The sequence below is a fragment of the Chrysemys picta genome, chromosome 10, assembly GCF_011386835.1.
Source record: "Chrysemys picta bellii isolate R12L10 chromosome 10, ASM1138683v2, whole genome shotgun sequence".
Taxonomy (NCBI): Eukaryota; Metazoa; Chordata; order Testudines; family Emydidae; genus Chrysemys; species Chrysemys picta.
The window spans coordinates 4832289-4858448 of NC_088800.1; positions in this window are offsets into that span (position 1 = coordinate 4832289).

Consider the following 26160-nt stretch of genomic DNA (forward strand, 5'->3'; position numbering starts at 1 on the left):
CACCCAGAGAGTGGAGAGGGGGCTCCCTTCAGTGACCCCCCCATACACTCAGCATGTGGGAAGGGGCTCCCCCCAGGGACTCCCCATACACACAGCGAGTAGAGGAGGGTTCCCCTCAATGACACCCCCCCCCATACACACAACGAGCTGGGGAGGGGAAAGCGCTCAGTGACCCCCTCCCCATACACACAGTGAGCCCAGGGACTGGAGGGGGGGGGGTCCTCTCCATTAATCACAATGCCCAGGGAGTGGAAGGGGAAACGCCTCTCTATGAACCCCTGACCCCCCCAAAAAAACCCACAGTAAACCCAGCTGCGTGGAAGGGGGAATCTCGTCTCAGTTACACACATACACACACAGTGTGGGGAGACCTCCTCTCAGCTAATTACCTCCCAACTTCAGAGCATATGAAAAGGTGGATGTCCTCCCCTCTCTCCCCCACCCGCATACTCTAGAAAGGGTAACAATTGACCTTCCTCTCCTGGCCCCCTCACATATCCCCACAGAGTGCAAAGGGGGACTTTCTCCCCATGAACCACCCCCTAAAGAGGCAGACTCTACAGAGAGTGAAGGGGAACTCCTCTTAGTAAAGGTTACACACACACTCTGCTGGGGGTGGTTCCCCAATCCCCCACAGCTGGAGCTGTCTGAGGGTGGGAGAATTAGGCAAAACTGTGTTAAAAATCTACACTAAAAATGATGTGGGGGGTTAAAATGTCATTGAAACTCATGCTGCAAAAAATAAACTAATACAAATGGCAAAGTCCCTCATGGTCAAAAGGAGAGACACAGGAACTGGAAACTAAACTAAATAGATAGCTTTATCCGGGGCCTATGTCTTCACTATAAAAAAAGACTTGTTTTTACACTGAGAAGTCCTAGTGGCAACAAGGTAGTGTAATTTTACCTCTATGTAGCTAACTAATTTGGTATTCCACTCGCCCACCTTACCACTCCCTTTGCTAGTCCCCCATTATCTTTTACTCTAAATCAGACACAAATGGCACAGTTGAGACACTACACCAACATGCATTCTCTTACATTCGAGTGCCTCAAATTTTGGGTGCACATCCAGGCCAACATTTCAGAAAGTAGCCCTGATTTAGTGACCCAGTTTTTGGCTGACCAACTTGAGACCTCTTGAGTGCAGAGATGCTGAGCACCCGTAGGTCTTCTTGGCTTCATGCTTGTCTACACTTACAGCGCTTGGTGCAGCTGCGCCTCCGTAGCGCTTAGTGAAGACACTACCTATGGTGACAGAAGCCCTCCCGTCGATATAGCATGTCTACATTGGGAGTTCGGTCGGTATAACTGCATCGCTCAGGGGTGTGGAAAACACCTGAATGACATAGTTGTACTGATGTAACTGTGTAGTGTAGCGCTGTAGGGTTCAATCTGGAGTTGTGGTTGCTCAATGCCTCTAAAAATGAAAACAATTTCTACAGTTGGTCACCTTAAAATTAAGGCACCCAAAAACATCAGTGGGTAGCCAGCTTTCCTGCTCGTTGGTGTTTTCTTTTTACCACTAGACATATTGGGCCAAATTCCAATCTTGCTTATTCTGGTGTAAATCAGGAGTAGATCCACTGAAATCAGTGAACCATAACCTGAACTTCACCAGCACTGTGGTCAGCACACCCGAAAAGGAAAAGTGTTTTGTCACAAGATGTAGAATTAATTTTTAAGATTATGAATAACAACATTTTATGGGACCACTTGTGTTATTTCTGGGTTTACCTGTCAAAAAGAGCTATCTTAAGAAAAATGCCTCTCTGAACCCCTAGACAGTATTTCTTTCAGTATTTCAGAGAGTTTTGGACACACTCATAATGGAAAAATTAACAGACAGGAAAATGACGGGATCGTCCCAATTTTACATGGTCTGGATATCTTTTCTGGTTTATAAAAAGTTTGATGTCTTAGAGACTACCTCTAGGCTGAAGAAGTACAAGTCTTTTATAGTAATATAACAATTGTCTTCCCCTTTTAAAATATATCTTATATCTTGTATTCATACCTCTGTAACACAGTACGGGTGCAGAGGCATCATCCACTGGATTGTGTTCGTACTGAAATGTAAAGATATGTAGTGCAATGTCTTACAACATGGTAAAAGTTCTAACTCTCCATGATTTATGTATTTGAAAATACCTAAAGTAAGCAATAATATTTTCATGGATAATATGCATTTCTTAACCTTTTAAAAACAGATTAAAATATTGACAGTCCTACTACAAATCTTTGCACAGCCGGTTAATTAATAAGGCCTATTAAATTGATAGAAATTGATAGAACTTTTACCTTCTAAAAGTTTTAGATTGGGCTTTGAGTGTCAGCAACAATATTAAATTAATTGCTATTATGAGAAAAAATAGCTCCTTTTCAGTACTCTCTCGCTCTCTCTTCCCAGAACGGCTTTTGGCTGCTTTCAAGATCAAGGAAAGAGTTCTCTGTACCACTAAGGTAGTAAAAAGGGAGTTGGGGGCAGGATTTCCCCAGGAACTGAAATTAACGGGGTGTTCACATTTACAGAGGGGTTGGAAAAGGACTAAATTGGCAACATTGCATGTAACTAGTTGACCACCGGGGACGGGGATGGGGGAATTCAGGGGGGATGTAGGGAAATCCCTGAGTAGGGGAGTTCCAAGCAGGCACACAGCTAGGTCAGCTAGTTCCCAAACACTTTCCCAGATACCAAGTGCCATGGACATGTCAGGACAGGGACGAAACGTGGCTGGATCATGCAGTGCTCTGACTATGCACAGCTGGCAGATGGTTCTTTGAGGACAGCAGGTGCATGTTGGAGCAGCCCTCAGGAGCACTAAACTGTGCTTGGGGCAAGGGAGGGAATCAAGGACTGATACAGCTCTTACTGTCTCCCTCCCCCTTTCTGCTGCATCCAGCTATTGAAACATTAAGTCTAATTTCTTTCTAGTTATCTAATGCCTATCTGCGCACACCCTTGTATTAGATGCAAAGCTGTAATCTCATTTATCCATCAAGATAAGGTGGGTGAGGTAATATCTTTTACTGGATCAACCTCTGGTGGTGAGACAGAAACTTTCGCGCTTACACAGAGCTCTTCTTCAAGTCTGGGAAAGGTATTCAAAGTGTCACAGCTAAACACAGGTCTGAACAGATAGTTTAGCATAAATAGTCAGTACACCCACCTTGTCTCTCTAATATCCTGGGACCAACACGGCTGCAACATCACTGCATATAATCAGGGCTGGTATTAACCACTAGGAGAACTAGGCAGCCACCTAGGGCGCCAAAATTTGGGGGTGCCAAAAAGCGGCTGCCGCTCACCTCTCACCCCCACCTGCTGCCGCTTCCACTCTGCTCAGCGCATAGCATGCGGGGCAGGGGGAGGAGACAGCAGGCTCCTCCCCCCACAGCCAGACGGGCCGGGCTGGCTCGACTCAGGAGACTAGAGGTGGCTTGTCCTGCTGGGGGCTTCTCAGTCCACGCCCAGGACAGGGCAGGGCGCTCGCTCGCACACCAGGAGTCCCGATGTGGAGGCTGAGGCTGGGTCTCAGCAGGGAGCCGGAGGGAAGGGGGGCCGGGGCTTTGGTGTTGGGAGACGGAAAGACGCTGCGGGGGGCGAGGTCCCTGCCCCACAGAGCCAGAGGGGGCTGGTTCCAGCAGTTGGGGTTGGACTTCACACGTGTGGGGTGGGCGCTGGTGGCATGTCTGGCTCCCCAGCCTAGCCCTTCTTACAGAAAAGATTCTGTAGGGCTCCCTCGGGTGCTCTGCAGCCTCCATCGCCCTGGCACTGGTTGTCCCCTGGGGTGCTCCTGTTCTGCTGTTTAATTCTCCCCCTGTTTTGTTTTATTTTATTTCTGTTCTTGTTTGACTGTTTATTTCTTTGGATGCTGCCCCGCCCGGGGAAAAAAGTACATTAATGAAATTGCTAACTGAAATAAAAGTCAAGAAAAATTACTAATAAATTTCCCATTGTGAGATAGTCATTTGCTCTCATGTGGTATTTTCGATCACTCTTTGGGCAATTAATTATTTAACTTCTTGTTTACAAGATTAGTATGATCTGGAACTATCATTTGCTGTTCGATTGTTGTTGTGGTGTTTTTTTCAGGAAAAACCAAAACTGATTTTTTCCTTCTCACTAAAAAGTAACTTAAAATGAGATGAATTATTTTTTTCTGAACCCTTATGTTATTAATTTCATGGTATTTGTATATTTTAAGCTTGCATCATTAATATTGCATTCAATATGATTTTGCATGTTAATTTATGCTCCGGGGGGAGGGGAGTGGGATGGGGAGGGGGAGCACAAGGTGGAAGTTTCGCCTAGGGTGCAAAATATCCTTGCAGCGGCCCTGCATATAATATTCATCTAGGTACGTATTCATACGCAGAAACTTTGCTGTGTAACAGAGCAGAAGGACAATTAAAAGGGAAGTGGGTAACTTTGTGAAGTTCACCAAGAGTGATGTGGTTAACCATGACAGAATAATGCAGTAGATTGCCGAAGGTGGTTCTGTCCAGCTAGAGTCATTCATTGGATATTGGGGATGACATGTTCAGTGTCATGGTTGGATAAATGACTGGATGAAGTGGTAGGACATGACCAAGGTAGGAATAATTGGGTATGCCTGTTCCAGATGGCAATTTTGATAATTATTTTTAGGACCTCTGGGTGGCCACTGGTAATTCTAGGACTGAGCAGCTGGGAGGCAAGAAATCCATCTGTGTATGAGTGAGGGCACCCATGTAATGGTGAGATAAAGAGATACCTGGTCTCTGGGCAAGGCGAGAAGTATGAATTTTTCATGGAAGCTACTGTGGGCCATTGGGAAATGTTAGCATAGAGAGGTAAGATAGACAGGCGAAGAAAGGCAAATGGTTTGGTAGTGTTTGTGCATGCTTTTTGAATGAGGCTATATTAGAATGTTAACTTGTAAATAAGAGCTCTGACCTTTAACTTTCAATCTCTGTTAAGCAAAATATTACGCATAGGGGAAGGTGTGGGAGCTTTCCATGGTTAAAATAATATACATACCATCTACAGTATAGCATTTACATACATACAGTACTATCTTAGACATGCAAAACAAGCCTACAGGGGTGAGTCAGACAAATTGAGAAAAGCAAGGATATTCTGATTTAACTATTTCTGCGCTATGAAATATACAACTCACAGCATAGACAAGCTATTTCAAGGTTCTACACTATTATTCCTTTCAATATATGAGAAACGTGTATGTGTCCAAACAAAAGCTGCTTTGTTGGAAGTTAATTGTACTGTGCATTAATATATATGTCTTAATTCAGCAATATATTTCAAGGCACACTATGAGCACAAAAAGCACATGTTTATTTGAAAAATTTACTTTCTATTGTTACAACTAACATTACTATAAGTGAAAGAAATGAAAACAAAAATTGTTCCACCCCTCCCCCTCGCTTCCCTTCCCCCAGTCTGTGTGCTATGTGCATTTGCAGCACTTTGTGTATAGACACTTTCACTGCCTCCCCTATGTAGTCCATTAGTCATTTCTCTGTCATTTGCATGAGTCTTTCACACAATAACAGGGTAGGGAAAAATGTTTAAAAACGCATGCAAAAGTAATTGTAAAACTGCAACAATTGACGGAGGGTGCTAGGGGAAGATGTAGTATCTGAAATACTTTTTATTTTATTTTGTTAATTGACTAGAGTTCAAAATGGTGGCGTCCCTTAAATTCAGCATATGCAGTTCTCCATGAAAAAAAATATCTCACAACACTGAGCATTTACTTGAGCTTGGCTGTGAGGTTCTTTACAAATTTTAGTATAAGTGGTGCACAAGTAATATAGGTCTTTATACTTAGCCCACATTAATTAAATTGAAGTTTACTCAAATTATCTTTCAAAGGCCCCCAACTTAGAAAAGCGTATGCTTAAGTGAGTGGCTACATTGGGACATAGTGAGCAACATGTGCTACAATAGTGCACAGGCAGTTCAAAAAAAAGCCTTTGAAAGGAGCATTTTCCAGAGTCTTTTTCCAAACTATGGACTAGCTTTAAACTAGTTTAGCGGGGGGGGAGGGGGATTAATCTGCTGTGCACATCCTTGTATTAGATGCAAAGCTGTAATCTAATTTATCCATCAATATGTCAGTATTATGGCCCAAACCAATACTAAATACTAACGTACATAACAGACTCTAATGGTGCCAAAGCAATTGTTGAGCCAAGTCAGTCAATAATTCAGGTTCAGATATATAGATATGTATTAATTAATAAGTCTGGATGGGTTATTTTGTCTTTTTAAATGCAGGTTATGTGCACTTCCTTCTATTCTGTGCGGTCACAACATCAAAGGGCAAACAGACACAAATACCCCAAAATGCACAGAATTAACATAAAAACTGGTTTCAGAGTAGCAGCCGTGTTAGTCTGTATCCACAAAAAGAACAGGAGTACTCGTGGCACCTTAGAGACTAACAAATTTATTAGAGCATAAGCTGTAGTCCACGAAAGCTTATGCTCTAATAAACATAAAAACTGTTATACAAACCAATGAAAAGTAACAATTTCAACATTTTGTCTTGTTCTCTGTTCTTTTATTATGTTTTATGGATGGAGTTTTGAGCTATATATTTGACTGTCTATGCTATTTTTTAAATTTGTTTTTTATCACTATAGTAACAAGTTTATGTTTTGGGTGGCTTGTTTTCACAGTGACATACATAGGTTAGCCTCTGCTTGCAGAACTTGAGTTTGCCTTCCTTGTCACCCCCGAACTTCTGCTGAAGTCACTAGGTGTTCAGATGCACTAAAACTGCACGACCAGGCTTGCTGTAACTTCCAATACTGTGAAGCTTGTTTATAGAAGTGGTTCTCAGCCTTTCCAATCTACTGTACCCCTTGCAGGAGTCTGATTTGTCTTGCATTCCTCACGTTTTACAACACTTAAAATCTACTTGCTTCCAAAATCAGACATAAAAATACAAAAGTGTTACAGCAATTTTCAGTAATAGTGTACTTACATTCTCATTTTTACCATATAATTATAAAATAAATTAACTGGAATATAAATATTGTACTTACATTTCCGTGATAGTTGAGCCTGTTTTTTCATTTGTGAGCCTTGTCATTCTGGGAGGCAGTGAAGCGACAACAACAATTTTTTTCTCCACGTTGAATCTTCCTAATCTCAGGGCCAGCGTTAGGGGGTGGCAAGCAGGGCAATTGCCCGGGGCTCCACGCAACAGGTAGCCCCACAACACTAAGTTGCTTGGGCTTTGGCTTCAGCCCCAGGCAGCGGGGCTCGGGCTTCGGCTTTCTGCCCTGAGCCCCAGCAAGTCTACCGCTGGTCCTGGCGACCCCATAAAAACGAAATCGCAACCCACTTTGGGATCACGACCCACAGGTTGAGAACCGCTGATATAATACATAGCGCAGTGTAAACAAGTCATTGTCTGTATGAAATCTTAGTTTGTACTGACTTTACTTTTATATAGCCTGTTGTAAAACTAGGCAACTCTCTAGCTGAGTTGATGTACCCCGGAAGACCTCTGTGTACCCGCCCCATGATACGCATACCGCTGGTTGAGAACCACTAGTTGTGAAGCAGAATGGCAATCCCAAAGTGTTCCAATGCAACACAGTGTACAAACTGGAGTTCCTGTTAATAATTATCTGTTTGCAGTAAAGCTGTTTTATAAGAGAGTTCTCCTAGCTAATGTGCAGAACTTGTTTCTTGGCATATGTAGTCACATGTTGCATCCGCTTGCATGCATTGCCTTTTCCATTTTTCCATATGCTGACCACTACTAGGCTGTGCAGCAAAATGCAGAGCAAGATCAGGAGGACATGCCCACCTGACCCTGAGGGGGCAGCAGCTAATGGCTGTGATCAAAGCACTTTGACCAGAAGGCAGCAATTGCAATAGAGCAAATTTCCTTGGGGAGGGGTGTAGTGGGTGGGTCTGACAGTTGAAAGATAGGGGTACCTTGTGTGGCGAGGGGATGCAGCAGGACCTTCCTTGAAGCTGGAATGTCAGGAGCTTCCAGGTGAGACAATGGTGTAACAAGAGTGCCCTTTGTCTGTATGTTACAGGTGGAGCTGGTAGTACTGCCTATTAATAAGGTTGCCCAACACTTCTCATGATAAGACCCTGTTTTCAGTTGCTTATAACTTTGCAAAACATTAACAAGGCAGGCTGACATTTTTCCATGCCAGGTGTCCACCTCAAGTTTAATACTGCTGGAAAATTTCAGCCAGAATAGAGAATGAAGTTAGGGGGAAATATATTGTTTTGTCCATGTTAAAAAATTCTGGTGGCCTTGAGAAGCTCTAGCATGCCCACCTCCCCATGGTTTGGAGCAGTGACTTGAAATTTGGTGGGGAGGGGGCTTTGGTTCAGGGATGATCCTTTTACTATCCCTATGAAAATCCATCCAAATGTGATCAAGTTATGAGCTTTAGAAAACTTGCAGTTCGCACATTCTAAGTAGAGATTTCGATTTTAGCAGCTAAAATTTCTGAAGATTCTGACCTCGTGGAGCATGCTTGAGATTCTTACTGTTCCTAGTGTTGACCAGATTGTGCATGTGCCATTCCTCACAGAGAGACTGAGCATAATATGTAAATAGATTTGGTGCCATTAGGTAGTGCTCATCTGCAGTATGTTGTCTGGGTTTTGTAGGACCAATAAAACATTGTGTGCGCTGCGAATGGCTTTCTCTGAGCAACTCTTAATAGATGGGAGAGCTTTGTGCATGACAGAGGAGGCGTCACGGGGTTGACCCCCAGCATAAACCACAAATGTCTGGGGAGGGCCTAGACCAATCTTTCCAAATGTGTTAACAATCTTGATTTAATGGGCAATTAATTATCTTTAAGGTAAAAATTCTAATGTAGACATATCCATGGAATGGGCAGTATAGAGATGGAGACTGATGATGCTTAGGGGGTTGATTGTGTCTTGGGATATTGTAGTGCAGAGATGGCATACTGAACACACCGGCCCACACTGAGGCGTCTCTTGCACCTCCTGTGAACACTTGTAGACCCAGAGCCGCTGAGATATTACACACAAATGGCCCTGTGTTGTCATTCTTTGTTAGTGCACATATTTCCTTGTTCAAAATGTTGCAGACCGCCATCAATGATTTTTTCTTTCTTTTTTAATGTATAAAGTCCTATTTCTCTGTTGCATGGAAGTTGCTATTTATGTGACCACATCGAGAGAGAGGGAGAGTCTCTTGTGGTGTGTAATCTGGCAAAGAAGCTGTATCCAGAAAAGGACTATGTCCAGGCTTGAAAGCTCAAAATACAGAGGCTCATTACAGATATCTCACAAGCTGGATTCCAGCTGCAAGCATTTTATCTGAAATGGGGGATTCTTTCCCCATGCTTCCTATTATGAGTGCCTGTTCCCTCTCTGTTCCTTGCTGTTTGTATACTCACCTCCTTGCCAGGGCACATCTGTTTAAGTCTTCATTTTCTTTTTTGAACTGGGCATTCTATATCCAACTGAACTTTTAAAAAGCTATTTAACAAGTAAATATTTTTTTCCTTTATGAATGGGGCCCTGCCTTGCTTTTGCAATACCACCTTGTCCACAGCTGCTGGAATATCAGATACTCTGGTACAAGAATACACCTCTTTAAAGAATACTTTATTGTACACAAGGGAGATTCACAGGGAATATATTTTAACTGAAAAATCACACATTGTTAGAAACAGTGTTACTAATTGGCTGTGATCTTAGATACCAGCGATGGGCTCAGACCAGAGTACTGGAACTGAACACTCCTGAACTTTGGGAACATTCAGATCTAGATTAAAACCAAGCCGCCTACGTGCCCGTCTGTTATATAAACAATTTGTGCTAGAATTGGGCAGAACGCAGGTTCTCTTGCAATGTTTATCATACGTACAAAGGAAAGATTTAGGTCTCCATCCTGCACCACTGAAGTCAATGGGAGTTTTGTTACTGATTTTAAGATGCATAGAGTTTAGTTACTGTTATTTACTCTTTTCTCTAAATGCAAGTAAGCAGCACAAGTAAAAATGCTTGCATTTTAAAGGTGTACTTAATCATTTACCGTCCTTTTTAATTTGACCTCTTTTGATCTTAAATGTTCTGGCCTCTGAGGGGCAGTTTTCTTCATATCAAACAAGGATCCTCTTCGTCATAGCAGCAAAAAAGGAGTGGCACAGAATGATTTGCCCATGAGTAATATGTCAATATTTATACATAGTTTGCTTAGATAAGAACAACAACTTGAAGATGTGTGGGAGAAGCCCTGCTTGGCTAGTCTTTGTGGAGCAACTCTTCAAGCACTGCAGAATCCCAAGTGTTGATTTTGCCTGCTGACAGTTCAATGTGTAACTGAAGAAAGTTTTTTCTTTAAGATCAAAAGCTGCACCACTGCCATCCCTCAGCTCTTCACTTCTGTTGGGATTCCCGCTACAGCATGCTGACAATCACAGAGGGAATGCAGCCATGCTGGGTGTAATTAATATAAGGATCCCCTAAGCACAAGGCATTTCTGAGTGGGGGGAAAAACACACTGGTCTTCTTAACACTTTTCAGTCAGTCCCCTTTAGGGTGTTCTCTATTACAAGATGCAGTTCTGTGGGAAGTTACTCTTTCCCTTTCTAAAATGAAGCCCTGTTTAGGAGAGTCTCCGTTAAAGATAACGGCTATCTGGTGTAAGCAAAGGAAACACTCCTGCGCTGTGGGGGCAGGAGAGTTGTTTATTCTTTGTTTGTTTGTTCGGACAGAGATAAGGCCCTTTGTGTGAGGCTCTTTGATGGCATGTCTGACACACTTTCAAGGGTCTACCAAAACATCCCCAGTCTGTCAGAACAGGGGAAAACAATCAAGACGGACCACAAGTCAAATTCACTATATGCAAAAGGGGGATTCTACTTTATCTGAACACCAAAGGCAGAATTACCAGCCCCAAGGATTCAAAAATCGTGAATCAAGCCCCCAGAATGTCATGAGATTGGCTTGAAAAATCATGAGATTTTTAAAAACTACTTAATTTTAGGTTCTTGTTTATTTGCCTTTTGGTTTTTGAGCCTGTGAGTTTTGTGTTTCCCAGCTTTTCTCTGCACCTGTGAGGGATGAAATGAAATGAACGCTGATATTCTGACATAATTATATAGCTCCAGGAGCTGGGGCTCTAATCAAAACACCAAACAGTGTGAGACTCACAGTAAACTGGCTGGAGTTGGCAATGCTGCAATGGGAACTGGTGCGATGCAGAGAAGGGAGTGAACTATTGATAAGTGGGAGTGGGCAGGCTAAGGAATACATTGCTTGAGATGCAGGATTCAATAAGCACAAAATGCTGAACATATCATACCATACAAACACCACTGAACCATGATATGCAGCATTTTATTTATTATTATTTTTTTTTAATTTTTTTTAATTTTTATTTTTTTTAAGAGATGGGCAAAAATAGCAAAAGTTGTCGCTGGATTTCAAACCCCCCACAAAGCTGCAGGCTGCTCAGACATATGGTTTTGGTACAGGCCACTTCCTAATTGTTTCAGATGCTCATTTCATGTGAATGTTTACAGGGCTCAGACTGGTGACTTCTAAAATGTTGACATTTTTCTCAAGGATGTAGTACTCTCGAAAGGGGCTGGGATTGACATCCCCAGAGAAGCATCTGATCTGTAAAATGGAGGTGACACTGACCTCCTTTCTAAAGTGGTTGAAGAGCTGGTGATGAAGAGCATTATATAATTTCACTAGGTATTATTATTATCATCCAGCAAAGCACTTAAGCACATGAAGTCCCAGTGAAGTCAGTGGGAGCTGAGGACTGGGTGCTTAGCTCTTTTGAAAAATCAGACCACAGATTTAGGTGCCTAAGTATAGACTTGGGGAGATTTCCAAAGGTACAAATGTTTTCAGTGGGAGTTAGGTGCCGTACTTGTGTAACTGTCTTTGAAAATCCTTCCTTTAGGCATCTCTTTTAGAAAGTCTTGTCCCGTGTTTACCTATCAGCGCTTATGTCCATCCCTAGGATATCTATTCTGTGGCTGCTGATGTAAGTGCGGCTGGTGAGGGTGGGGGGTAGAAAGAGATAACGTTAGTTACCTAACAGTTATTTAACTGAGTCATGCAGAACTGGCTCAGTGCAGTTGAAACGGAAAGATGATTAAGCTGAACACTGAGTATATATCCCCATGTGATCATCATAATTATTTCTGCGGTCTTGGCTGATTTGACAGGTACCTTTTATCCAAAATCAACCCTGTTTCTTTTTTCCCCACCTACCACCGAGGTACTAGAGACGTTTTCAGCTTTTCACTTTGAGTCAGTAAAATGTAATTTATGCCCACTGAGTGGGGTGACAGAACCATAGTGTGAAATAAATCAGACCCTCTATGTCTAAGGCCCTGATTCAAAGCCCAGGGGAGTCAAACAAACATTATAATATTTATCCACCTTTGTAAAACAGTTTGAGATCCTTAGATGAAAAGGCAGAGCATTACTTTATCATTAAATGTCCACAGCAGCTTGGTTTACTCATGTATTTTCACATTTAATACCTACTTATATACTTCCATATCTCTCATAATGCTACATAAACCATATCTTTAGTGGCTTAAGGCACAAAAAGCAAAATATGACCCACCCTGGGGAACTTCAGCCAAGTAAGCAAAATGCTAGAAGTAATGACCTAGAACATGATGGGTTGTAATAGCCAGTGCAGACATTGTAGCTGGAAATCTGACTCTTTGTCATATGTTTACAAAACATCAAATATATCCATAAATACTGCATATCTTAAAAGACTTAGATCCTGGTTCTACAGTCTGATCCATATGGGTAGATCCTTGGCCAGCATGGATACACTGAAGCTTAGCAAATAAATCTGAAATTGTTAGCTCTTTGTCCCTATACAACTCTTTGTGCTCGTATACTGCAACAACAGATTATAGGTATATGGGTTTACATCGATGTGAATTTCCCAAGAGATTCCAATATTCCTAAGAGAAGAGAGTTCAGTGTTGGAAATTTAACAGCCAGAATGGGCTAAGGGACAGCCTTTTCTGTCCTGAATCACTGTCATATCTATAAACAGTCATTGGACTCATTTGCACATGGCTCCTGGTTAAAGGATGGCATTAAAATATAGCCCATCTTATTGAAAGGCATGGTGCCAAATAGAGATGGGGAAGACTCATATAGCCGAATTCTGGCACCTCAAACATTGTGGGGAGGGGTCTGAGAGTTTAAATCAAACATTATTGAGTTCTGTCCTAGGGCCATCTCGGTGCTGCTCTAAAGCTTGGCATAAATTGGAAGGCTGCTCTAATTTCCATCCTGTTGCCAATGGTCCCAAAGGGGCTAGCAGACCACTTAGGGTTAATCAGGGTATGGGGCACCATTCCCCCTACCATGGAACCATGAGGATGGCAGTACAGGATCCAATGTGGCAGGCATCTTGTTTTCATCAGAGGGTGCCCCTACATCAGAGGAATTGTAAAGCGGTTGTATCTTCTGGGCTTCTGGGAGCTTTGCAGCAGAGGACCAGTGCAAAAATGCCACAGTGCAAAACAGGATATTATGACGTGTTAATTTGAATGGATTTACACCAGTAAATTATCTGAGAATTTGATCTTTTGATCTTTGCTTTTGTTGGGTCCCAGGTGAGGTGACTTGCATGTTACTATGCAGTAAATTTTGATATGTTGGGTCTTTTCTAATTATCCGTACAGCTTGTATTGCAGAGAACAGTGGCTCTCAAACCTTTCCAGACTTACTCTACCCCTTTCAGGAGTCTAATCTGTCCTGCATACCCCAAGTTTCACCTCACTGAAAAACCACTTGCTTACAAAATCAGACATAAAAATACAAAAGTATCACAGCACACCATTACTGAAAAATGTTTACGGTCTCATTTTTACCATATAATTATTTAATAAATGAATTGGAATACAAATATTGTACTTATATTTCAGTATATAGTGAAGTATAAACAAGTCATTGTCTGTATGAAATTTTGGTTTGTACTGGCTTCGCTAGTGCTTTTTATGCAGCCTGCTGTAAAACAAAGCAAATATCTAGATGAGTTGATGTACCCCCTAGAAGACCTCTGCGTACCTCCAGGGGTACGTGTACCTCTGGTTTAGAACCACTGCCATAGAATATGTATGACGCAAGAAGGGAAACTTAGCAAGTTGAAAAATAATTCTTTAGCTAGTCACTCAAAAGCCCAGGAGATCTATTACTTTAACAGCAAATCGCAACATAAAATGTACAAATTCTATTCCCCTTTTTGCACTGTCATGTTGCAACTTGCATTCATTACACTCTTGCAATTTACTTCAGGCCTTTGAACATTTCAGCTCTATCTGCAGTATGTGAAACTGTGCTCTCTCCTGCTATTTGAACAAAGAGAGGCCTCAAGTGGCGGTGGAGGGGGGGAAGGAAAGAGATTTAGAGACAGCCTCCCAGATGTTGCTTCCACAATGTGAGAGACAAAGTCTTTTGTCTCTACTGTCAGTGAGGCTACAGAACAATTTATCTGATTTGTGCAGGGAGTAACATTATGTGGCTTTCCATTGTCTGTGAACATCCCTCTTGCTTAAAATGTTACATGTGATAGAGTTGTTAGACCTTAAAGAGACAATGACCCATTTTTCTTCAGGGTAATTAACATTAAACATGGGAGAGCACCAATCAACATTTTGGAAATACAAAACATTATACTTATTCTTACTAATCACATAGAACCACGGATGTGTGCGGTGCTTTCCAGGCTCTCGGTAAGGCATGGACTCTTTCCTGAAGAGTTTATAAACTATATTGGAGATAACTCCTTTTATATCCTAAGCAATTAAAGGAATTTGCATGAGGGAGCAGAGCATCAAAGCTGATCACTGATGGAGTGTTAGGAACCAGGTTTGTCGGAGTGATTTGAAAGAGGAGAGGAAGGGTGCACTCAGTAGCGAAAAGGACAACTGTTCTAATCTTAGGGGGCTTTATGGAAGAAGTAAAACTAAGAGAGGGAGAAACAGGCAAAAGGCATGTTTAGAGGAGTGCACTATGGTCCTTCGAGGGGATGCAGGAGGAGGCCAGGACTAAGACGCACACAGGAGCGGACTTATGTAAAGTTTTTCAGGTGAGGATGATGAAGAAGAAGAAACCAGAGGAGGGATTCAAGCTGGAGCTGCAACGGCTGAAGGGAAGAACTGGAGGGATATGTGATGCTCAGGAAGGCACAGAGGAAGGGGTTACAGTTGTTGTAGTCGTCTTGTCCCACGAGAATCATATCAGGCCACGAAATTCGAGAATGAATTAAACAATTCTTACAGGGTCCTTTGTAAGAGTTTGATCCAAGGTGTCAAACCTGAAGAGCACAACTTTCCTTTCAATGTGTCATTCAAAAGCATGGGCAGGTGTTGACGCCTGCTCCCAACACATCTTGCAAAGAGAACATATCTTGATCCCATCAATACTGATTTTCATTCCGGCAGTGTGCCGTATCTGCACTCCCATGATTGTGCATGTTACTTTAATATCAGGGTATCTTTACTTTTGACCATTTATTTCAGCTAATATTTTCCTTGAGAAGGTGTCAATATCCTCAACTATTGTCATTCCAACTCAAGTGTCTGAGCTTCAAACGTTGGCCATATTATCCGCTACCTCACGCCCATATATAGCAGCATGTGATGGAATCCACTGAAAAGCCAATTTATTGCTCCATTTTCCAATCCTCTGTGCCTCCTTATGAATTGCATTGTTGATAACATTCTGGTTTCTTTGAAAGGAACCGAGGATTACTGCCTGTGAGTCACAAACATCACAACGTTCATCTCCATTGTGAGTGAGAATAGCTTTCGTTTCAGTCATATAATCTGAGTTGATATATCCTGAGCCAATGCTCTTTCTTGTACTCTCTCCATTTGACCACTGGATAATGACACCATAACCACCATTCTTGAAGGATTTGTCTGACGAACCATCAGCATACACCTGAATCTGTTTGCCTTGTGACGGATACTATTGAATGGTCTTTTCTATAGTTTTTCTCGTGTGGCCAAATTTGCGTGTTGCACTGAGGAAGGTTCCAAAAGGGAGATTCATGGATTCCAAGGCCAGAAGGGACCACTGTGATCACCTAGTCTGACCTCTCATATAACATAGAACTTCCCCAAAATAATTCCTAGAGCGGATCTTTCAGAAAAACATCCAATTTTGATTTTAAAATAGCCAGTGAAAGAGAATCCACCATTACCCTTCGTAAATTGTTCCAATCATTAATTACCCTTACTGTTAAAAATTGACGCCAAATTTCCAGTCTGAATTTGTCTACCTTCAGTTTCCAGCCATTGGATCATGCTAGACCTTTTTCTGCTAGATTGAAAAGCATGTTATCAAATATGTGTTCCCTATGTAGGTACTTATACACTACAGTCAAATCACCCCTTAACCTTCTCTTTGTTAAATTTAAGAGATTGAGCTCCTTGAGTCTATCAGTAGACATCTTTTTTTAATCCTTTAATCATTCTTGTAGCTCTTCTCTGAACCCTCTCCAATTTATTAACATCCTTTTTGAATTGTTGACACTAGAACTGGACACAGTATTCCAACAGAGACAGTATTCCAAGGAGAGACATTTATTAAAATAAAGAGGCTTAGGTGTTGAAATTACTGGGCATACAAGCTTCTTCATGGACTTCACCCTCCTATCATCATCAAATGCATCCACTTCTTCAATAGCCTTTACTTACCTTTTGAAACGGTGATTGTTTCAGCCTTGATTTAGTTTTCTGATTTCTGAACAGACCTGAACAGTGATGAGGTTCGAGTAGGGAACAAAGATGATTTCCAGGCCAAATTAGCTTTTCTTTGCTATGATTTTCATGAGATTGAACATGAGACTCTTGTTCACAAATTGTTGTTGGAGTAGATCTTACAGTTCCAATTATCATGTGAACAACAGGTGACTGAACAACATTGATCTTTGCAAGGTTACTGAGAACAATATGTGACCAGACTGATGCGGCGTATTCAAGTACTGGATGAACTACTGAACAGGACATTCTTCTTAGTGACCTAACACATGAATCCCAAATGGCACCAGCAATACAGAGTAGAAGATTCAGCATCTTCGTCGCTTTGGCTGCCATCTTTCTGTCTTGTGGTCCAAACCACCTTAGTTCTGTGTCCAAGGTCACTCTAAGGTATACCAGTTCCTCTCAATGGCAATACCTTCTCTATCAATGTCAGTTTCAGACTGTAGTTGAACCTCTTATGGTTTGTGGTAAAGTAGGTGACTTTGTTTTTGCTGAATTCAGCTAGAATTGACATTCCTTTGCCCATCAATTTCCAAGTCCTCATTCAATGAATTTTCCAATACATCTATTTCACAATAATACAAAGCGCAATATCGTCTGCATACAGATGATTTCAAGTACCCTGACAATCCAGAGTAGTACAGAAGGAGAGTACTGCAGCACTGTAAGTGTAGACAAGCCCTATGGGAGCAAGTTGGAGCAGTACAGAGTCACAGATTCCCAGGCAGGGGAGGTTCCCAAGAGAAGGGGGCAGTCCACAGTGATGAAGGCAATTGAGAGGTGAATAAGCCCAGAGAAGAGGCCCTGAGGTGTCTCCAATAGGAACCTTGATGAGGGTTGAGTGGAGAGAGGAGAAGCCAGACTGAGGTGGACGGACAAGAGAGCTAGAGAACAGCGAGTTAAGGCAATGGAGACAGACAACACACTCAAGGTGCTTGAATGCAGGGCCGATGCAAGGATATTTTGCGCCCTAGGTGAAACTTCCACCTTGCGCCCCCCGCTCCCTCTCCTCTCCCCCCAGAGCATCGCTTATTATAAACTTTCAAAAATGAATACTGCATAATGTGGCATTGTTCATTAGAATTAATACAAAGGGGTCAGAAGAGATGATCACAACGGTCCCTTCTGGCCCGGGGGAACCTATGAGCAAGGAAGAGGCTGAGAATGCCCCCAGCTCGCAGGGTCTCTAAATGTTCCCAGGCTCTGAGTACTTCACCCTCCGGGGGGGACCCAGGGGCAAGGAGGGCAGAGCCAGGCTCTCTCAGGGAGCAGGTGAGGATCTCCGTGGGGATCAGGGCCGGCTCCCCGCATTGGCACAGTGCCACCGGGGGAGCGGTGTTTGGAAGTAGCACCTGCACCAGCCCTTTCCCCTCCGTCGGACTGCGGGGCTTAGTTTCACTTTCCCTCGCCCCAGGCGCGGCACGTTGGAGGGCAAAGCTCACCTGCGTCCTGCCTCCCCCAACGGCTCCGTCCCTCTGCCGCACTGGTGGCTGCACCCGGCCGGTTGTCTCCTCCTTGCTCCGCCGCAAGCTCCCACTGACCGTCCTGCGCAGCGCCCCTTGCTGCGGGGGAAGGGGGGGGTTTGTTATGGAGACCTCGCTGCCCACCCTGCCCTGCTCAGCTGACTTCCATGACGCCGGACACCGCCTTTTGGTGCCCCCAAATCCTGGCACCCTAGGCAGCCGCCTAGTTCACCTACTGGTTACACCGGTCCTGCTCGAACGTGGGAGGGCGGATGGGGATAGCTGGAGAGGAGGAAGGTGAAGTTGAGGAAGACTTTTTGATGAAAAGGTTTTACAAAAAATGTTTCGAAAATGTTTGGTGAGAAATGTTGCTGTTTTTCAACCAGCTTGTAGAGTGGTGGATTTCTAAAAAATATCTGAATGTTGACAAATCTTTTTGAAAATTCTTCAATATTTTTCAGCCAGCTGTGTTAATTACATCTGTGTAAATGGAGAGCAAAATACTGCCAAATCAGAAGTCCGCACTCACTCACATCAGCAGTAGAGATTTTATACCCACTCTATACTTGTTTTGCTCTGATTGTCAGGCAACACAAATTCCAGGGCTGAGGAGAATCAAGCCTACAAGATTTAAGGACCTAGAGAAAGAGTTGATTGTATATTTAACAGGAAGTTGAGGAGATCAAAGGCATTTAAAAATGGTTCTGTTTTTAAATGATACTCTAGCTTTATTTTGTTTAGAGCAAGCTGGGGGCCTTCTTAAAGAGGATAAAAGGAGAACAGCAACATCTAACAAAGACATTTCCCCTCTCCTTAATAGTCAAGACAACTTGACATCTCAGTCAAGCAAAAGCAAAAGCCCCATTATATGCACTGTTACCAGAAAGGAAGCTATTTTATCCTTGAAAAGAAGACAGATGTTATCTCCTACAAAAGAGGTTAAGTTCTGCAGAAGTTCAGTGCTGTTAATAGATTGTTATGACAACACGCTGTTGCATTTTCAGTGAACAATACATATCAGAGTGCTGTATGCCGGATCAGCTAAGAGAGAGAAAATAGGAAACACAAGAACCTCAGAATCTGATACTGGCTTGTCACGTATGCCAATGAATACTCTTTATTTAAGAGTTAAGGGCCAAACTGTGCCACTCTCTGTGCTACTCTCACTGAGCCATACCCAACTCAAAGCGCACAGATGCTCTGCGTGAATAAAGGTGGCACAATCTGGACCCTAACGAATTAAGACGAAATAATCATTAAACTCTGGAAAGAGAGTCTCAGGGCCTCATCAAAACCAGAGTCAGAAAGCCTGATCTGACATCAATGGGAGCTTTTCCTTTGATTTTAAAAGGGTTTTAACCAGGCCTCAGGCTCAAATTAAAAAAAAAAAAAAATTAAGCACATGCTTATCTATCCTTGTTCAGCAAAGCACTTAAGCACAGGAGTTAAGCATCTTCTTAAGTTACACGTGTGCTTAAGTGTGTTGAACTGGGACCTTAATGTGCAAGTCAGCAGTGCAATTCAGTTCCATACTTTGCATATAGCATTCAGACAGTCTTACAAAGCCAAAATCTCAGCATCCATTTAAAATGGGATAAGAAGGATTACAAATGACAGGATACCAGAGGAAGAAGACGCTCTCCAGAGGAGGCAAATATTCCCTCCTTGCATCAGAATGTGGAACGAACAACAGGCAGTTTCCCATCTCTGGAGTCACAGCTGATGTTAACAAAGTAATTATAGCACTACCCGCCAGAGTTACTATAGTTAAAGTGGTGCCAACTTTTCCACTGGAGACCCTTATATTCAGCGTTTTATAACTCGGCCGTAAAAATTTGCTTCAGGCTGAAAGTTGGCATGTAAAACTCCCAGCCCTGCAGCAATATTTTAATACATTCTCTTCCCCCGCTCACTCCTCACTGAAAAACCTGTGAATATTTTTTAAGCTTAAGATTTGCAATTAAAAACTGTTGCGGGGAGGAGGGGTTATTGGGTGGGGAGGGAAAGAGGTAGGGATGAGGTTTGCTCACATATAACTCTAAAAAGGCTTCATACGTTGAAATGAACTGTGATGTCATCCCACTCTTCTGTCCAAAAGAAAACTATACTCTTTAGTTCAAACTTTTCAATGGTCAGGAAATTGAAAGAAAAATGAACATCAGTCACCATGTATGAGCTGTGACTTTTAAATATATATTTTTAATATGCATATGTTTATACTTTTCTAGGCTATCCTCTATCTGAGGATCTTAAACTGATTGATAAACATTATCTATCCTCTCATCACCAGATTTATCTACCTGGATCTCTCTGCCCATCTGTCACTACCTGATCTATCTGCCACCATCCTACCTAAAGCTATCTATTGATCGATCATTGCCAGACCCTAGCTATCTATCAACCCCTCATCCATCTACGTAGATCTAGCTACCAGCCTAGCATCGCTATACCTATCCACCTCTCTATTCATCTGCCTAGCTATCTACCTGTCTATCATGCACTTCCCCTTACTATAACAACTTCTGAGCTGTGTTCATTAGAAGGTATCTACAGCCCGATTCAGACAGCTTCTGTCTGTCAGCTATTCAACACCAGGCTCGGCCAGCAGGCGGACGAATTTTTCTGTGGCTACATGGCTGCTTCTGTAGCGTGCAGTCAGCACAAGAAGGGAGAGGGCGTTTTATGTTGATGGGTTTTTGTTCCCTGTCCCCTTGTGCAGCTTTTCTTTCATCCTGATTCAAAGGGATAAAGTCCTGGCGCTGCTTCTCCTCCCCACTCCCAGCCCATGGCTGCATTCAGAAGAGTTATGAGGCTGTGAGTCAGGCCTCCCCTGCTCGCCCACGGACGGCTGCCCGCTGGCTTTGTGGTCTCTTCTGGCAAGATGCACAAAACTTTTGTTTCACTAACCTTAGCAAAGCACTGCCGAGGTTCTCCCTTTGACCAACATTGCCCTCAGTTGCTCTTTTTGTTTTTACACTTGTAAATCTCTTTGGCTTTGAGACTTTCCTACTTTTGGACAGCAAATGTTGCCAATCGCTCAGGGAGAAAGCGCACTTTCCTGTGCTGGTTATCCCAGTGATATTCTCAATAGAGGCCTCTGGAGTATCAGCATTGGCCCCTTCTGTAAGGCTAGGGTATGCAGAGGATATCCCCGAGTGGAGGAAGAAGCGGCAGAATGCAGGGCTGGGAGACAGAGCTAGCCTTCCCCAGCTGCAGGGAGGAGACAAATGTATCTTCTGAGTCAGGATTAAGCACCTGTGGAGCTGAGGTTTTGCTGACTAGCAGCCTTTACTATTAAAAAGAGTATTTGTTCCAGGAGAGCACTCAACAAAGGTATTATTTGCCCAAGGAATTGGCAAACAAAGCTCATCTGGGTCACGCAGAGGTGAAAGTGGGCCGGTACGGCGTACTGGTAAGAAGTGGCCGCCGGTACTGGCCCGTACACAGCCGACATTAAAGCGCTGCATCACTGCCCCTTTCCCTCCCCCCATTGGTGGGAAAAAGGGGAAGCTGCCCCAGGGCCCGGTGATTTAAAAGGGCCTGGTGCTCCTGGCCGCCGTCGGTACCACAGCAGCAGCTGGAGCCCTGGGCCCTTTAAATCGCCACCAGAGCCCCAGGTGGTGGGGGCCGGGCAGCGCGGAAGGGCTGGCTGGGGAAGGCTGACCCCCAGCTGTGCCCCTTCCACTCCAGGACCTGCCCCTTACGGGGCCCAGAGCCTGGCCCCTATACCGGTAAGCCTTTTATATTACTTTCACCCCTTGGGCCATGTCACACATCAGCTGAAGTGAGATGACAGGCAACACAGCAGAGATTGAGACATTTAAAACAAGTAACATCCAATCCATCCTCAGAATGATATTTTCAGTCTGAGGAAAGGAAATGGACACTCAAGCCTGTATTCTAATGAATAAATTGCTAGACTGTGCCTTTTAAACACAGTCTGGAGTAAGGGGCCGTGGGTAGCTATACAACACCTCCCAGGACAACCTAGACTGAGGCACTCCGGCGATGGAGTAATTTAAGCTCTTTTCAGGGTGCACTTTACTCTCTCTCTTTTCCCCTTCCTCGCCATGTATCCAGCCAGATTAATTAGTCAGCACCAGTTGTGCGGGGCGTGGGGGGCAGAGCCATGGATTTGCCTTCCCCCCTTTCACTCTCTCCCCCCGCACTTTCTCCCTGGGGAGAGCATCTAGCATCTAGCCCTGCCTCCAGCACCCATAGCTAAGACCCATAGCTACACAGCCACACAAAGGTTCTTACCCGTGCTGCAGAGGTATTAGGCCTAGTAACGATTCAGGCCAAAATGGCACACTTAGGCCAGTGTAAATCCAATGGAAGTCCACTGAAGTCAGCGGAGTCAGTCTGGATGTACACCGGTGCAACCGATATCAGACTCTGGCCCACTCAGTAGTTTATCACTTTTGAAACAAAACCCTATTGTACTAGTCTTCCCTTTGTTGTCAGAGCAGAACTCACACTTTCCTACTGAAAGTTCAACCTAATTTTGGATATTTTTGCCTAAATATAAATGTCACTGAAAGCCCAGCTCTAGACCTTTGGTCTTCTAGTTTCACCCTTCTCTGAGCCTTGGGGAGGGTTATGCAATAGGAACTCCGTGGTGAATCATCTGGCATTGCAGTACATTAGGAAATGTTTGGTGTAATCTTGCATGAGTTTCTTCAGTCTCTCTGTGGTTTACTTTTTCTTTCAGAAGAACGTAGTTCGTTCACCTTTCAAAGATTTGTCTGTTGCCCTAATCTGATCCAGGAAAAGGCTAATCAGAATGTGTTGTAACTCCGTTTATGAGTGGAGGGTAATGACAGTGATTATGTTAAGGAAACAATGCAAAAGAAGTGGTGAACATCCTTCTTCAGTACAGTCTTCTGCAGGAATTTCCCATAATGTATTGAATCACTTTGTCTGCCTGTAACTACTAACCTCATAGTTATTCATTAGGTGCTCTAGACCTGGAAGGATCAGCCAGTCAAAAAAACAACGACAACCAGCTATGATCAAGTATTCGTTCATGAAATACAAAGACTGACAGGATCTCGGTGACAATTCACCCTGGCTTACCCTGCAAAGTTTTCCAGCATAGCTACATTGGCTAGAAATGTCAAAAAATCATAGCTCCAGCTGGTGTAGCTATGCCAGCAAATTCCCTGGTGTAGACGCAACTGCACGAACAGAAGAGTGCTTTTCTCAGCATAGCTAATGCTAGTGCAGTTCAGGGAGGTGGAGTATGCTGCTAGAAGAACTACTTTTGCCAGTATATCCTGCATCTCCACTAAGGGGCTTTGCTGGCATAGCCAATCAATTATGGCATCAGCTATGCCAGCAAAGACTGTAGCATAGACAAGCCCAGAACTGCCAACCCCAAACAGTGAAAAACCATAAGATTGGCCTAAAAACCATGAGATTTTAGAAATACTAAATGTGTGTGTGTGTGTGTATTGGGGGGGGGGGGGGGATTATTAGCACAGTAATGTAGCCATTTGGGTTCATGCTTTCAAGCTTGTTTTTTTACAGCATAAGAGCTAGAAACGTAATATTTTTATATGTAAACTGAGATTCTCATATTAATCGCATGAAACCAGAAGCTGGGACGTTAATAAAAGAACCCAGACTCATGATAAATTCATGAGAGTTGGCAAACACTTACCCATTGCTGAACTGACCTTGCAAAGCAAGGATATAGGCTGACAATGGCTATCTTTTCTTTAGAGATATGGACCTTAATGAAAACCTCAGGTAAACCTCAGATCCAAATACTGCTGCCTTTGTGCATCTGTGTGTCCGTGTGTGTATAGGGCAGAGGATTAGGGGGTGGGAAGTGCTTCAAAGATCTGAACCTGGATCAGAAATTTTGCAAATGAACTCTGTCATTTTAATTAACAAGGTCAGATCTCCGATTGGGACATCCCCAGGCTATGCACTGTGATAAACCATATCTAGTTTGGAATTCTGCAGCTTGAGTTTCTCTCTACTTCCAGTTTAATAAAAGGGGGCATCAGTTTATCACGCCGCTGTACATATTGTTGCATGTTAATTTCTTCCGAGTGAGAAAATGGGAACTTATTCTGCTATGGAAATCAATTATGGCATCAGAAGTCCAATTTCCCCCAAACAGTATCCATCAGTTCGCTGGAAGCAGACATTTTTATAGCTAGCCATGTTAACAAATCCAAACTAAGCATCCAATCTGTCAAGGAGAAAAAAGAGTTTACAATGGGAGTATGCATTGCTCGTTAAACTTTAATGCCGAGGCATTTAAAAGAAGAAAGCCATCCATTATAATGTTGGTGGAATACCAAGATATCAGATTTTCTAGAGAGAATTTTTATCTTGGTGTTTAAATATATTATTGTTAAGGATGGCTGTTACTTTCCCCACTTCAATGGGATTTTTTTTTAACCCTTTAGAGGAAAACTTAAGATGTCCCCAAACCAAAGAGTTTACTAGCTGATCTAAACAATATTAAAGTCCATGACAGGAGCTGGCTCCTACAGCTTGAAGAGAAAACAGCCCATAGGAAGCAAGCAGCTCCCAACCAAGAATTACAGACATTTGTAATAACTGCCAAAGATCACGCAAATCTCGGATTGGACTATTCAGTCACATGAGACATTGCAAATCATCTGCAACATAGGCTGCAATTCCCACAGTCTCTCTTAGATGAAAGGATGCCAACAACAATTAAACCCAAGAGAAGGACACACAATGGCATTAAAGTTAATTGTTACCTATTGTATCACCTTCAGTAACAGGGACTTTTGGGATTTGTGCACACCATTTTACATGGATAGTCTAGATGGTGTCGAATCATTTTACATACTATAGCGAATATAGAAATAAATAATTTAGGAAACAAATTACTTTAATTCAGGGGAAACTGTCAGCCTTGGACACGGCTCGAGTTTCAGTTTCGCAGCTGCTTTAGTAATCTCTAGTTTGCAAAGCTGAAGGCCACTGGAATCAGAGAAATGTAGAATCCTTATGCGGGGCCTCCAAACAGTTACAAAGTTAGCTTTTCCCTTCAGCTTCAGTATTCTAAGGGACTCCAATCAAGGATGCCAGACCTAAAATTAGACTTACCAGCTCAGTGCATTCATGCGAGCATCTCTCCCCATTCCTCCTCTGTCTCTTGGCTGCATTTATATTGAGCTGGAAGTGGTTGGAAACCAGAATTCTTGCCTATTTCAGTGCTTGTGTGAAGACTGACAGACTGGAGGAACAGCTTAATAAACATGCATCGGCTAGAGATCTGCTGAGTTCCAGCACGGAAAGACTTCGATTGACATCTCTGGGCTTTGGATCAGGCCCTACATGAGAAACGTAGTGGGAAACAGTCAGAATAGTACACGAATACCATCCTATTTGCAATGAATGCCAGTGACTTATAGCCGATCCCCAACATTCTTCATTGGTCTTGTCTATTTAGGTTATGTCTACACTTATGGTGGTGTGTAGAGTACATACACGACATGCTTCCCAGCAGGGATATGAACAGCCCTGTAGATGGTGAAGCACTGCTTAGCAGTGTAGTGTCCTGTTGCCTCCCCCGTGCTAGAGCCTTCCACTGCTGCATGTAGGTATACACTGGAGTGTGGATGCAGCCTGCTTTTTGTAACTACATGTACCCTACACACTGCCACTAGTGCAGACAAGGCCTTAGACCAGTGGTTCTCAACTAGGGGTATGTGTACCCCTGGGGGGTACTCAGAGGTCTTCCAGGGGGTACATCAACTCATCTAGATATTTGCCTACTTTTACAACAAGTTACATAAAAAGCACTAGCGAAGTCCGTGCAAACTAAAATTTCATACAGACAATGCCTGGTTTATACTGCTCTGTATACTATAAACTGAAATGTAAGTACAATATTTATATTCCAATTGATTTA